Consider the following 12,669-nt stretch of genomic DNA (forward strand, 5'->3'; position numbering starts at 1 on the left):
ACCACGAGGCCACTACCACACGCGGAAACAGAGCTCACGGCGCGGCCGGCTGGTGTCCAGCTAGCAAGGCGAGGACGGCCCGGAGGGAGTCACGCGGGCGGAGGAAACCGTCGCGGGCGCGAAGCCGGACGGGCGCGGAGCAGACCGGAACGGGCGTGGTGGCGACGACCGGACGCAGGGAAGATGCGCACCGTGGCGTGGCGGCAGCCAGAGGGCGCGCAGGTGACCCGTTGTTGGTTACCCTAGAAGTGGTAGTTTTTAGCAAAAAATACCATAAATGGTACTGACCTGAAACCACTGCCTTAATTATGGTAGATTTATGTAATTTTCGTGTAGCATGATCTTATCTGTGTCTCTTTCTCCCTCCTGTGTGCAAATGTGGGTTTTTCTCATGTTGAGAAAATTCATGTAACATATTTTTGGAAACCAAATCAACAAATTATTCTGAGGAAAAACTGTAACAGTCTACATTTTGGACCTAGTATCTAGAAAATGCTGGCCTAGACAACTTTGGACCACACATCTCTTTCTCCCTCCGTGCGTATGTGTTCACGTTTTTCTCGTTGAGAAAGTCCATATGTCGCATCTTAAAAAAAGATTTGGTAAAACAAATTTGGTAGAAAGAATGTCACGGTCCGTGTTAACAGTTTGTCCCCTTAATGTCAAGAAAAAGCGTGTCAAAACAGCCCAACTAATTTTTTCTGCTTCATGTTTGAAGAAGACTCATGGATGAATAGCGTCTAAAGTCTTCTTTGCGTCGCTAAGTATATTGCACATTTAAGACTTGTGGCCAAGTTCTGAACATTATTATTTCTAGTATTACTCCCTCTGGATCTGTTTAACAGGCGCGCACTTAATTTAAAACAAATTTTGACCATTAATTTAGTCAACAAAATATAAATTATATGTCTGCAAAATCTATACCACTACTAGAAAAAGGGCCTCTTGTCCCGATCCGTATGGGGCTTTGGTCCCGGCTGCGCAATCGGGACTAAAGCCCCCTCCTGGTTGTGATGCGACCCGGGACTAAAGGCTATCCACGTGGCCGGCCTCGAGCGCATCCGGGTGGAGGGACTTTAGTCCCGGTTGATAATACAAACTGGGACTAAGTCCCTCCGAAAGTTTGTGCCGTTTCTCTACCGCGGCAGAGGTTTAGGGTTTTACGTTTCCATTCAACTCGACGCTACTACATAAATCAATCAAGGAACCATTACACAACATCGTCATGAATATAGACATCGTCCTGAATACAGTACACGTAATTCATATTACAAACATAAGTCCTCTTACGATCCCTAATATCTACATACAAAGTTCCGATGGTGTTCTTCATTTGGAGCTATGACCTCCCTAACTAAGAATCCCGCCAATTCCTCTTGAATTTCTCGTACGCGATCCTTTGATAGGAGATTGTCCCGCACACTTTCGATCTAATTTAAAAAAAAGGATCAATATATATGAATGAAACTCAACAGAATTGATGGTAATAAAATAAGATTGTGAGTATTGTTTACGTACATCGAGTTGTTCTGCAGTTCTTTCTGCCCCCCCCCGATGACAGGTCATCTCGCGAATGAGCTCGCAAACGTAGTAGCCACATAAATTATTCCCATCTTCCTACCTCAAACACTTTACGAGGATAGAGTTCGATCAAAATAATAATCAAGCATGATAATGCATGGTATTGAAACAAGAATCAAAGAGATGCGCGGACCTAGCTATAGTACTACTTACATTGTAATCTTGAAATGTAAGCTCCTGTTTCCATTCACCCCTAACAATCTTGATGAACCGTTTCCAAACCCTGCCCGGCAAAGAAAAAATGAGTAAACGAGTTATTAATTACTTGATATCAGGAATGAACGGAAGATGCCGATATAGGGCGATAATGATTGAAATTATCTCTGGAGCATTTCAATCAGTTCTGCCCACATCGCATGTTCTTTACGTTTCGAGTCCATGACAAGTACTACTCCTCGATCAAGTTGAATGATTAGCACAATAAAGTGGAACATGCGCACGCATAACTCATCAATTACACTTAACATCGAATAAGCGAAATCGAATATGTAAAAGACAGTTACACTCACTTGAAGTTGTAAGGAAATAGTATTTCCATTTTGGTTTCTTGTTTTACTAAAAAAATTGGCAAGTTCTCCTCTGTGTCCTTGGCGTATTGGTTTACCGTAACTTCATGAACGGTTTGTGGGTTAGTGAACCCAATGTCATAGATTTGTCCTCTTTTGCATTCGAGCATCTTCATTCTGCATAATATATAGCGTATAAAAGAATAAAGTGAGGATAATTATTCATGCGATGAACGAACTAAGCTAGAGACATAATTACAGAAATAAATCACTTACAGACAATAGCAACTGACGAGAGATTTGTCGAGGGCGTCTTGATTGAATAACTGAAATAATTCTTCAAACTCAATGTGTATCTCATCGTGTCCACGGAAGTAATGCTCATCTCTAAGTGCCACGATAATCATGATGCTCCCATCTTTACAGGCTTGCATGTACCACTCATGCAATCTTCGCATTTGTGTTTGTAGATGCGGGAGCTGGTCAGGTCGGACGAGAGGCTTCTCGTATGTGTATCTGTATGCTAACTCAACCATGGGATAGTAGTCTTGGTATTGAACACTCGTACCAAGATCTTTAGCCATTCGTGTGACTATTTCTGTCATCTCCGGATCATCATAGGAGTACACGTTGAGGGGGGGTACCGATTGATTTTCCTGTTCTCCGAGTTGGGCAATTGTTTTCCCTCTTTTCGGCTGCTCCACATTCGCTTTGTGTGACCGTAAAATAGAGTGGTCATAGTCTGATGGCAACTCAGCCTTCTATTCTCCATATACCATGTCCGCAAAGTGCTTCACTGTTCCCGGTGCTATGTACTGCTTTGGCGGGGGCCGTTTCGGTGCAAAATGGCGTTTCACTTCCTCAGCTGAGATACGGGTGTTTTCCTCATCAGTCCTATCGTATGGTAACACGACATGAGCCTTCTTCGCAGCTGAGGATTTAGTCGCAGCTTTCGATTTCTTCACAGCTGTGCTACTAGCCGCCGGAGCGGCGGTGCCCTTCCGCTTTTGCCCAGTCTGCTTAGGCGGCGGAGTGTGGTGACGTGCCGGAGAAGGCTGAGGTGGCGGAGACGGCTGAGGCGCCGGAGACGGTGAACTATGCTGACGCGACGGAGTCTGCTGACGCCCCGGAGATGGCTGAGGTGGCGGAGACGGCTGAGGCGGTGGAGTCTGCCTTGGCTACCAATTTGGAATCACGATGTATTCCTTTCGCCATAGAACAGTGCCTTTAATGGCTTCTCCCAGTTCATTCAGTTCCCCTTCACCTGCAGGGAAGTCACGCTTCAATTCTTCAAAACCAGGCACAACTTGATCCAGCCCGACAACAGCGTATTGATACGTCTCAAACGTATCTATAATTTTTGATGCTCCATGCTTGTTTTACACCAATTTGCACATGATTTGCTTACACTTCGTTTCACTTTTATACATTTTCCGGAACTAACCTATTGACAAGATGCCACAGTGCCAGTTCCCTGTTTTCTGCTGTTTTTGGTTTCAGAAAAGTTGTACAGGAAATATTCTCGGAATTGGACGAAACAAAAGGGCAAGTTCCTAATTTACCGAAACGAAGACGAAGTCCAGAGGAGAGTCGGAGAGGCGCCAGGAGGCGGCCTCACCTGCCCTAGGCGCGGGCCCCCCTAGCCGCGCCTAGGGGTGGTGTGGGGCCACCCGGCACCCCACCGACCTCTCTCCTCCGCCTATTTATTTACGATCTCGGGAAAACCCTGAATACCCGAGCCTCCATCCACGAAAAGTTCCGTCGCGGCCGCCATCGCCGACCCTAGCTCGGGAGGGTTCTGAAGCTCTTCCCGGCACCCTGCCGGAGGGGGAAATCATCACCGGAGGCCTCTACATCGCCATGTCTGCCTCCGAAGTGATGCGTGAGTAGTTCATCCCTGGACTACGGGTCCATAGCAGTAGCTAGATGGTTGTCTTCTCCAATTTGTGCCTCATGCTTAGATCTTGTGAGGTGCCTATCATGATCAAGATCGTCCTTATGTAATGCTACATGTTGTGTTTGCTGGGATCCGATGAATATTGAATACTATGTTGAGATCGTTTATATACTTGTCATATGTTACTTGTGATCTTGCATGATCTCCGTTGCTAGTAGATGCTTTGGCCAAGTATGTACTTGTGACTCCAAGAGGGAGTATTTATGCTCGATAGTGGGTTCATGCCTCTAGTTTTCTGGAAGAGTGACAATAACATCTAAGATTGTAGATGTGTTGTTGCTACTAGGGAGAAAACAACAATGCTTTGTCTAAGGATAATTCTATTGTTTACTTTACACACATTGCTTAATGCCATAATCTGTTGCTAGCAACTTAATACTGAAAGGGGTGCGGATGCTAACCGGAAGGTGGATTATTAGTCATAGACGCAGTTGGATTACGGTCTATGTATTTTGTTGTAATGCCCAAATGAATCTCATAGTAATCATCTTGTCATGTATGGTCTTTATTCTGTCAATTGCTCAGCTGTAATTTGTTCACCCAACATGTTATTTATATTTATGGAGAGACACCTCTAGTGAACTGTGGACCCCGGTCCTTTCCTTTACATTGATAAAATCATCCTATTCTGTTTACTTACTGCATGCACTGTTCTCATACTGTTCCACTGCAAACATCTCTTTCCACACCATACGGTTAACTCTTTGTTATCAGCAAAACCAGTGAGATTGACAACCTCACTGTGAGTTGGGCCAAAGTATTGCGATTGTGTTGTGTGCAGGTTCCACGTTGTTGCTGACGCCGGTAGTGCGCCCTGCCACAAGTCAGCTAGCAACACCTTCAGAAGTCACTCCTTTCTCCTACTAGTCGATTAAACCTTGGTTTCTTACCGAGGGAAAACTTGATGCTGTGCTCATCACGCCTTCCTCTTGGGGTTTCCCAACCGCTTCCACAACCGCCACCAAGATTGTCTGGCGCCGTACCTGGAGCACCATCACGTATCCATTTGGAACCGCCCGGCAATGATAAGTTGGTTTCGGTCCTGAAGGTACGACATAGCCGACCGCCACCTTCATTGATATGTTCACCACTTTGACATGCAGCTCACACATGCAGGTCTCCGTGATCTCATCCACGGGGTAGCGAGGAGCCAACATCACTGCATCATCATCGGTCGGGAGCTCCGTGGAAGCCACGCTGCTTTTCCGCTGAGATAGTGGCTGGCCGGTAGCATCGATTGCAGGATCTTCGTTGTGCCGCTGAGATGAGCCAGAACGTTGCTGGCTAATTAGGTCAAGTTGCTCCTGATGCCGCCTTAATTCTTCTTCTATGCGATGCATCTGGTCTGCGTCCCTTGCCTTTCTCCTGTCATGGCTTCTATCAGGATATCTCTTCCTGTCGTCGGCAAACCCGAATTTCCACGGAACGGAGCCTGGTGTGCCTCGTGTTTGCCCTGAGTGTTCAGGATTCCCAAGAGCGCGTGTCAGCTCGTCGTTCTTTCTATCGGGAAGGAACTTCCCCTCCCGCACCTCCTGATGTGCACTTTTAAGGCATTCGTAAGGTTTTGCAAGATGTTCTTTTGTATAAATACACTCTCCTGTTTCTAGGTGCAATTTTCCACCAACCCCGTAGAACCAAGACTTTGCCCGGTCGGTCCAGTCCAATGTCTCTGGATTGATCCCTTTCCCAATCAGGCCATTCTCAGCTTTCTCCCACTTAGGTCTACTGGTCTTGTAGCCACCTGTCCCCATAACATGGTGATATATCTTTTTCTTAGCATTTTCCTTATTTTTTGCCGATTTTTAGAGCTTCATCAGATTTCTTGTACACCATAAATACATCCCAGTGATCTTTCAGCTTCTCATTCGATCCAGTGAACTCCGGAGTCTTGTTTTTCAGGATATAGTCCTTATGTAATCTTTTCTTGTGGTTCTTGAATTGTGTGGCCATCTTCTTAAGAGTCCAGGCCTTGACTTTTCGCTCTATAACTCTGTTATCTGGATCCACCTCTTCCGGTAGGGTGAAATTTGTCATTAGCGTATTCCAAAGCATATCTTTGGATCTATCCTCGACATAAGTAACTCCATCCGCCTTTGGCTTATTCCATTCGCGAATGGTGATCGGGATGTTGTCCCGAACAATAACTCTGCATTGACTTACAAATAATTGTGCGGTCTTCTTGGGAGCAATCGGTTCGCCATCTCCAGACACTTCTTCGATCTTGAACCTACAATTCTCGCCCAACTTTTTGGCCGGGCCTCATTTCTTTACAGAAGATTGGCTCGATCTGGAGGGCTAAAAGAAGAAAGAATTAATCGTCAATATATATATACAAATTAGTTAATGCATCTAGTGAGCAGCGGCTTAATTTATATACCTCGTCGGACTTTATAACTAAGGTTCCGGAGCCATCATCTTCTCCCTCCATTCCCTCACCGGAGCCATCATCTTCTTCCTCACCGGAGTCGTTCAGATACGTTGAGGTGATATCATCTTCACCAGCTATGATATTCGCCATAACCTCTTTTTGTGATTCGTCTCTGTCGGGGTCCATAGTTTCTACATGAAAAACATATATATGATATTCACTAAGTATGATATTCACTAAGTACATGAAAAACCTATATATTGAAATTCACTAAGTATGAAAATCACTAAGTATTGAAAAACCTATTATGTCATAATAACTGCGACATTTATTTGAACAACATCATTGTCATAGTGTTATGTGAAATGAAATCTTCAACATTATCATCATATAACACTTTGTTCTTCATGGTTGAATGGAGGAATATAACACGTTGTTCTTCATGCTATATAACTACAAATCACACCGGTATTTTATTTATTCTTAATGTATATTATAGTGGATCAAATGGTATCACTTTTTATTTGGAAAAGGAATATTGGTGGAAAATAGGAAAGCTATATTTTATGACGAGAGTGCGATAGATTTCGACATGACCCCTTTGCAACTAGGGTTTGAGGAGGAAGAGAATTTAAATTGAAATAGAAACCATCACTTTGAATTCAAAATTGTAAGTGCATTTATGAATAGCATTTGAATTTAAACTTCTACATAGAATTTGATTTCAAACAAAAAATTTGAATTCAAACTTTAATATCAAACAAGAATTCAAATATAACTCAAACTTAAACATCTCGCACTCATTACAATATGCTCAAATAGGAAAATTTTGAGATTTATTAATAAATAAACATATTACATTGTCTTTAAAATATTCTCTAATTAATACAACAATGAATAATTGAATAAATATAAAATTACAAGGCTTTGTTAAAATAGGAATAAAACCTAGACTGCATCCATCTACCTACCTACATCCATCTATCTACATTATAATATCCATCTAACAATGACATCTATCTAACATCCATCTATCTACATCCATCTAACATCCATCTATCTACATCCATCTATCTACATTACAATATCCATCCATCTACATTACAATATGAAAATAGGAAATATGCAATTATTATAGCATACATAACACTAACCATTTTTACAGTATGCAATTATTATAAAAATAGGAAATATGCAATTATTATATCTACATTACAATATGAGATTATTATCAAAATAGGAAATATGCAATATAAAAAACAGAGGTGGCGGCGGCTCCCGAGCTCACCGGCGGGTCGAGGTGGCGCGGTGGGTTGAGGTGGCGGCGGCTCCCAAGGCGGCGGCGGTGGCCGGCCCGAGGCAGCGGCGTCGAGAGGTGGAACGGCGGCGACGACGACGCGCGGAAGTGGCCGGGCGACGACGACGACGCGCGACGACGACGGCGGCGGAACGGCGGAAGAGCGGCGGACGGCGAGCTCTCCTCTACTGCGGCGGTCGGGCAGCCTGACGGTGTGTGGTTTCCTTCTCCGCGCGAATGATCTGCGCGGAGAAGGAGAGGAGATGGTTATACCGAAGGGGACCCTTTAGCCCCGGTTGGTCTCTCCAACCGGGACTAAAGACACCAACCGGGACTAAAGGCCCCCCTTTAGTCCCGGTTGGTAACCCCAACCGGGACTAAAGGTCTTTTTTCGGCGCGCCCCCAGCTTCCAGCGCGCACCACCCTTTAGTCCCAGTTGGCCCTTTAGTCCCGGTTGGCATCTCCAACCGGGACAAAAGGGTTTTTTCCAGTTTTTCTTTTCCCTTTTTCTTTTTCATTGTTTTTTACATAGTTATATATTCAATATGTATATAGTCATATATTCAATATGTATATAGTCATATATATTCAATATGTATATAGTCATATATACTCAATATGTATATAGTGTTTGAATTTAAATATCTCATGCATACTTTCAAATCTGATAAAACTTTCAACATGAAAAGTGTTTGAATTTGGATAAGTAATCCAAAACCATTTTCTGTTTTGTAAAATAATTATTCTAACTATTCAAACTATTAACTATTTTGTCATTTTCAATTAAAAATGTATGAACTCATATCTTTTGCATATTTTTGAATCTGACATAACTTTCAACATGAAAAGTGTTTGAATTTGGATAAGTAATCCAAAACCATTTTCTGTTTTGTAAAAGTAATTATTCTATCTATTCAAACTATATATTAACCATTTTCTAAATTAAGGGTTTAGGGTTTACGATTAGGGTTTAGGGTTTAGGGTTAGGGTTTATGGTTTAGGGTTAGAGTTTACGGTTTACGGTTTCATGATGCCGATGAAGATGAGGAGGAGGAAGAAGAGGCAGCGAGAGCTGGTGGTGAGCAGAGGAGGGAGAAACATAGTACGAGAAGGATGGCTTCATAGTGGATGATGCCGATGAAGATGAGGAGGAGGAAGAAGAGGAAGCGAGAGCTGGTGGTGAGCAGAGGAGGGAAAAACCAGAGTACGAGAAGGATGGCTTCATCGTGGATGATGCCGATGAAGATGAGGAGGAAGAAGAAGAGGAAGCGAGAGCTGTTGGTGAGGAGAGGAGGGAGAAACAGAGTATGAGAAGGATGGCATCATCGTGGATGATGCCGATGAAGATGAGGAGGAAGAAGAAGAGGAAGCGAGAGCTTGTGGTGAGCAGAGGAGGGAGAAACAGAGTACGAGAAGGATGGCTTCATCGTGGATGATGCCGATGAAGATGAGGAGGAAGAAGAAGAGGAAGCGAGAGCTGGTGGTGAGCAGAGGAGGGAGAAACAGAGTACGAGAAGGATGGCTTCATAGTGGATGATGCCGATGAAGATGAGGAGGAGGAAGAAGAGGAAGCGAGAGCTGGTGGTGAGCAGAGGAGGGAGAAGCCAGAGCTTTTTTTGTCCCGGTTGGTGGGTGCAACCGGTACTGAAGGTGGTTTTTTTGTGCCATCTAGCAAAACTGTCGGCAGGATAAGGACGCGTGGGCAACCGGGACTAAAGGGTAATACGGCCCCCACTGAGAATGCGCGCGAGGCCAAGATTTAGTCCCGGTTGGTGGGTGCAACCGGGACTTAAGGTGGTTTTTTTTTGCTATCTAACAAAACTGTCGGCTGTATAAGGACGCGTGGGTGGACCCGCACTTCTCCGCGAGATAAGGCATGTAGCGCACGACGGCCTGTCGGAGGAACAAGACGAAGGAGGAAGCGGCGCCGGGCCTATAAAAGGAGCATCGCTAATCACAAGCAACTCAACAAACCAACCAAGAAGTGTGTACACCCATGGCCGGAGGAAAGGGTTGGGAAATCTCCCGTGGCGGAGCTTCTCAAAGATGTCGTTGGTGTGAACCCTACGACATCTGCGAGGAGCTCGCCCTGGGAAAATTTCCCCGCAAGCCCGTGAATGCCTCCATATTCATTCTTGGTCTATTCCTATCAGCAGCCTCTTCCCTCTCCTGCAAACTTCTTCTATGGTAGGTCACTTTGTTTAAATCAATGTCACTTTTGTTCAAATCAATGTCTCCAAGCATGCTTATCTAGTGTTAATACATTACATAAAGTAACATTATTGCACCAAATGAAATGGGACATTGATTGCCATGTTGAGATACACATGTGTGCCAAAAATTGGCTCATTTAATATACATATAGTCACTTGTTTCCTAAAATGCCTTGGAGGACATGAACCTTCTTCGCGTATGTCCCTTGCTTATGATCGCGTCGGCCGTAACCATGGAGCATCTTCATCATTTAACCGGATGTTTGGGTCAGTGTTCACTGTGAAGGGCGGAATTTCATCAAACTTATTATCATCTTCTGACATGTCTGTCTTGTCCTCCACTCCCACGATGTTTCTTTTCCCTGAAAGAACTATGTGGCACTTTGGATCATCGTATGATGTATTCGTTTGCTTATTTTTTCTTTTTCTAGGTTTGGTGGACAAGTCCTTCACATAAAAAACTTGAGCCACATCATTGGCTAGGACGAATGGTTCATCTCTGTACGCAAGATTGTTGAGATCCACTATTGTCATTCCGTACAGCTTATCTACCTGAACCCCGCCTCCTGTTAGCTTTATCCATTTGCACCGAAACAAAGGGACCTTAAAAGAAGGTCCATAGTCAAGTTCCCATATCTCCTCTATGTAACCATAATATGTGTCATTTTGCCCATTGCTGTTTGTTGCATCAATGCGGACACCACTGTTTTGGTTGGTGCTCTTTTTATCTTGGGCGATCGTGTAAAATGTATTCCCATTTATCTCGTAGCCTTGGAAAGTCAATAAAGTCGAAGATGGTGTCCTGGCCAACAAGTACAACTGATCTCCAATAGTGGTGTTATTAATGAGATGTGTTTGCAACCAACCACCGAAAGTCGCCATGTGTGCACGTGTAATCCAGTCGTCAGAATGCCCCGGGTATTGGGAGCGTACAATATTCTTGTGTTCATTGATATACGGAGCCACCAAGGTGGAACTTTGTAGTACTGTGTAGTGTGCTTGAGTGAAAGAATGCCCGTCTGTACATATTATTGCTTTCTTTCCTATCGTGCCTTTTCCACTCAGTCTCCGTTCATGCCGCGGTTGAGGAACACCAATTGGCTTAAGGTCAGGAATGAAGTCAACACAGAACTCAATGACCTCCTCTGTTCCATAGCCCTTGGAGATGCTTCCTTCTGGCCTAGCACGGTTATGAACATATTTCTTTAAGACTCCCATGAACCTCTTAAAGGGGAACATATTGTGTAGAAATACAGGACCGAGAATGACAATCTCTTCGACTAGGTGAACCAGGAGATGTGTCATAATATTGAAGAAAGATGGTGGGAACACTAGCTCAAAACTAACAAGACATTGGACCACATCATTCTGCAACCTTGGTAGAATTTCTGGATCGATTACCTTCTGAGAAATTGCATTGAGGAATGCACATAGCTTCACAATGGGTACTCGAACATTTTCCGGTAGAAGCCCCCTCAATGCAACCGGAAGCAATTGCGTCATTATCACGTGGCAGTCATGAGACTTTAGGTTCTGGAATTTTTTTCTCTGCCATATTTATTATTCCCTTTATGTTCGACGAGAAGCCATACGTGACATTGATACTTCTCAGGCATTCAAAAAAGATTTCCTTCTCCGATTTGGTAAGAGCGTAGCTGGAGTAATGACGTCCTTTATCTGTCTCGTTCTCTGGATGCACGTTGTCTCGTTCTTTCATATGTTGCTGGTCCTGCCGTGGTTCCGGTGTATCTTTTGTCTTCCCATACACGCCCAGGAAGCCTAGCAGGTTCACGCAAAGATTCTTCGTCACGTGCATCACGTCGATTGAAGAGCGGACCTCTAGGACTTTCCAATAGGATAGCTCCCAAAATATAGATTTCTTCTTCCACATGGGTGCGTGTCCGGCAGTGTCATTTGGAACAGATTGTCCGCCAGGACCCTTTCCAAAGATTACTTCTAGATCGTTGACCATACCAAATATATCATCGCCAGTACGATAGACAGGCTTCTTCCGGGATCTACCTCACCTTTGAAATGCTTGCCTTTCTTTCTTACGGGATGCTTCTGCGGCAGAAATCGACGATGCCCCAGGTACACGACCTTTTTACATTTATCCAAATATATACCTTCTGTCTCATCTAAACGGTGTGTGCATGCATTGTATCCCTTGTTTGTCTGTCCTGAAATGTTACTAAGAGCAGGCCAATCATTGATAGTTACGAACAGCAACGCTCGTAGGTCAAATTCCTCCTATTTATGCTCATCCCACACACGTACGCTGTTTACGTCCCACAACTGTAGAAGTTCTTCAACTAATGGCTTTAGGTACACATCCATATTGTTGCCGGTTGCTTCGGGCCTTGGCATCATAATGAACTTCCGCTTCATGCACAACCAAGGAGGAAGGTTATAGATACATAGAGTCACATGCCAAGTGCTATGACTGTAGCTCTGCTCTCCAAAAAGATTCATGCCGTATGTAGTTAGACCAAACCTTAAGTTCCTTGCGTCATGTGCAAAGTCCGGGAACTCTCTCTCGATTTTTCTCCACTGCGACCCATCAGCGGGGTGTCTCAACATCATGTCTTTATTACGGTCTTCTTTGTGCCATCGCAACAACCTGGCATGCTCTTTGTTTCTGAACAAACGTTTCAACCGTGGTATTATATGAGCATACCACATCACCTTGGCAGGAACCCTCTTCGTGGGACACTCGCCATCAACATCACCAGGGTCATCTCGTCTGA

The 12,669-nt window shown here is 44.2% G+C and overlaps 1 long non-coding RNA gene across 1 annotated transcript; it reads right to left on the reverse strand.

Moving 5' to 3' along the window:
* Positions 1-1,544: 1,544 nt before the first annotated feature.
* On the reverse strand, positions 1,545-3,203 carry LOC127336738 (uncharacterized). Its single transcript, XR_011751166.1, has 4 exons — positions 2,364-3,203; positions 2,091-2,264; positions 1,735-1,804; positions 1,545-1,629 (listed from the first exon to the last, which is right to left on the reverse strand). It is a non-coding gene; the product is annotated as an uncharacterized lncRNA (long non-coding RNA).
* Between the last annotated feature and the right edge of the window lie 9,466 nt (positions 3,204-12,669).

This window comes from Lolium perenne, chromosome 2 (genome assembly GCF_019359855.2).
Source record: "Lolium perenne isolate Kyuss_39 chromosome 2, Kyuss_2.0, whole genome shotgun sequence".
In the NCBI taxonomy this organism is placed as follows: domain Eukaryota; kingdom Viridiplantae; phylum Streptophyta; class Magnoliopsida; order Poales; family Poaceae; genus Lolium; species Lolium perenne.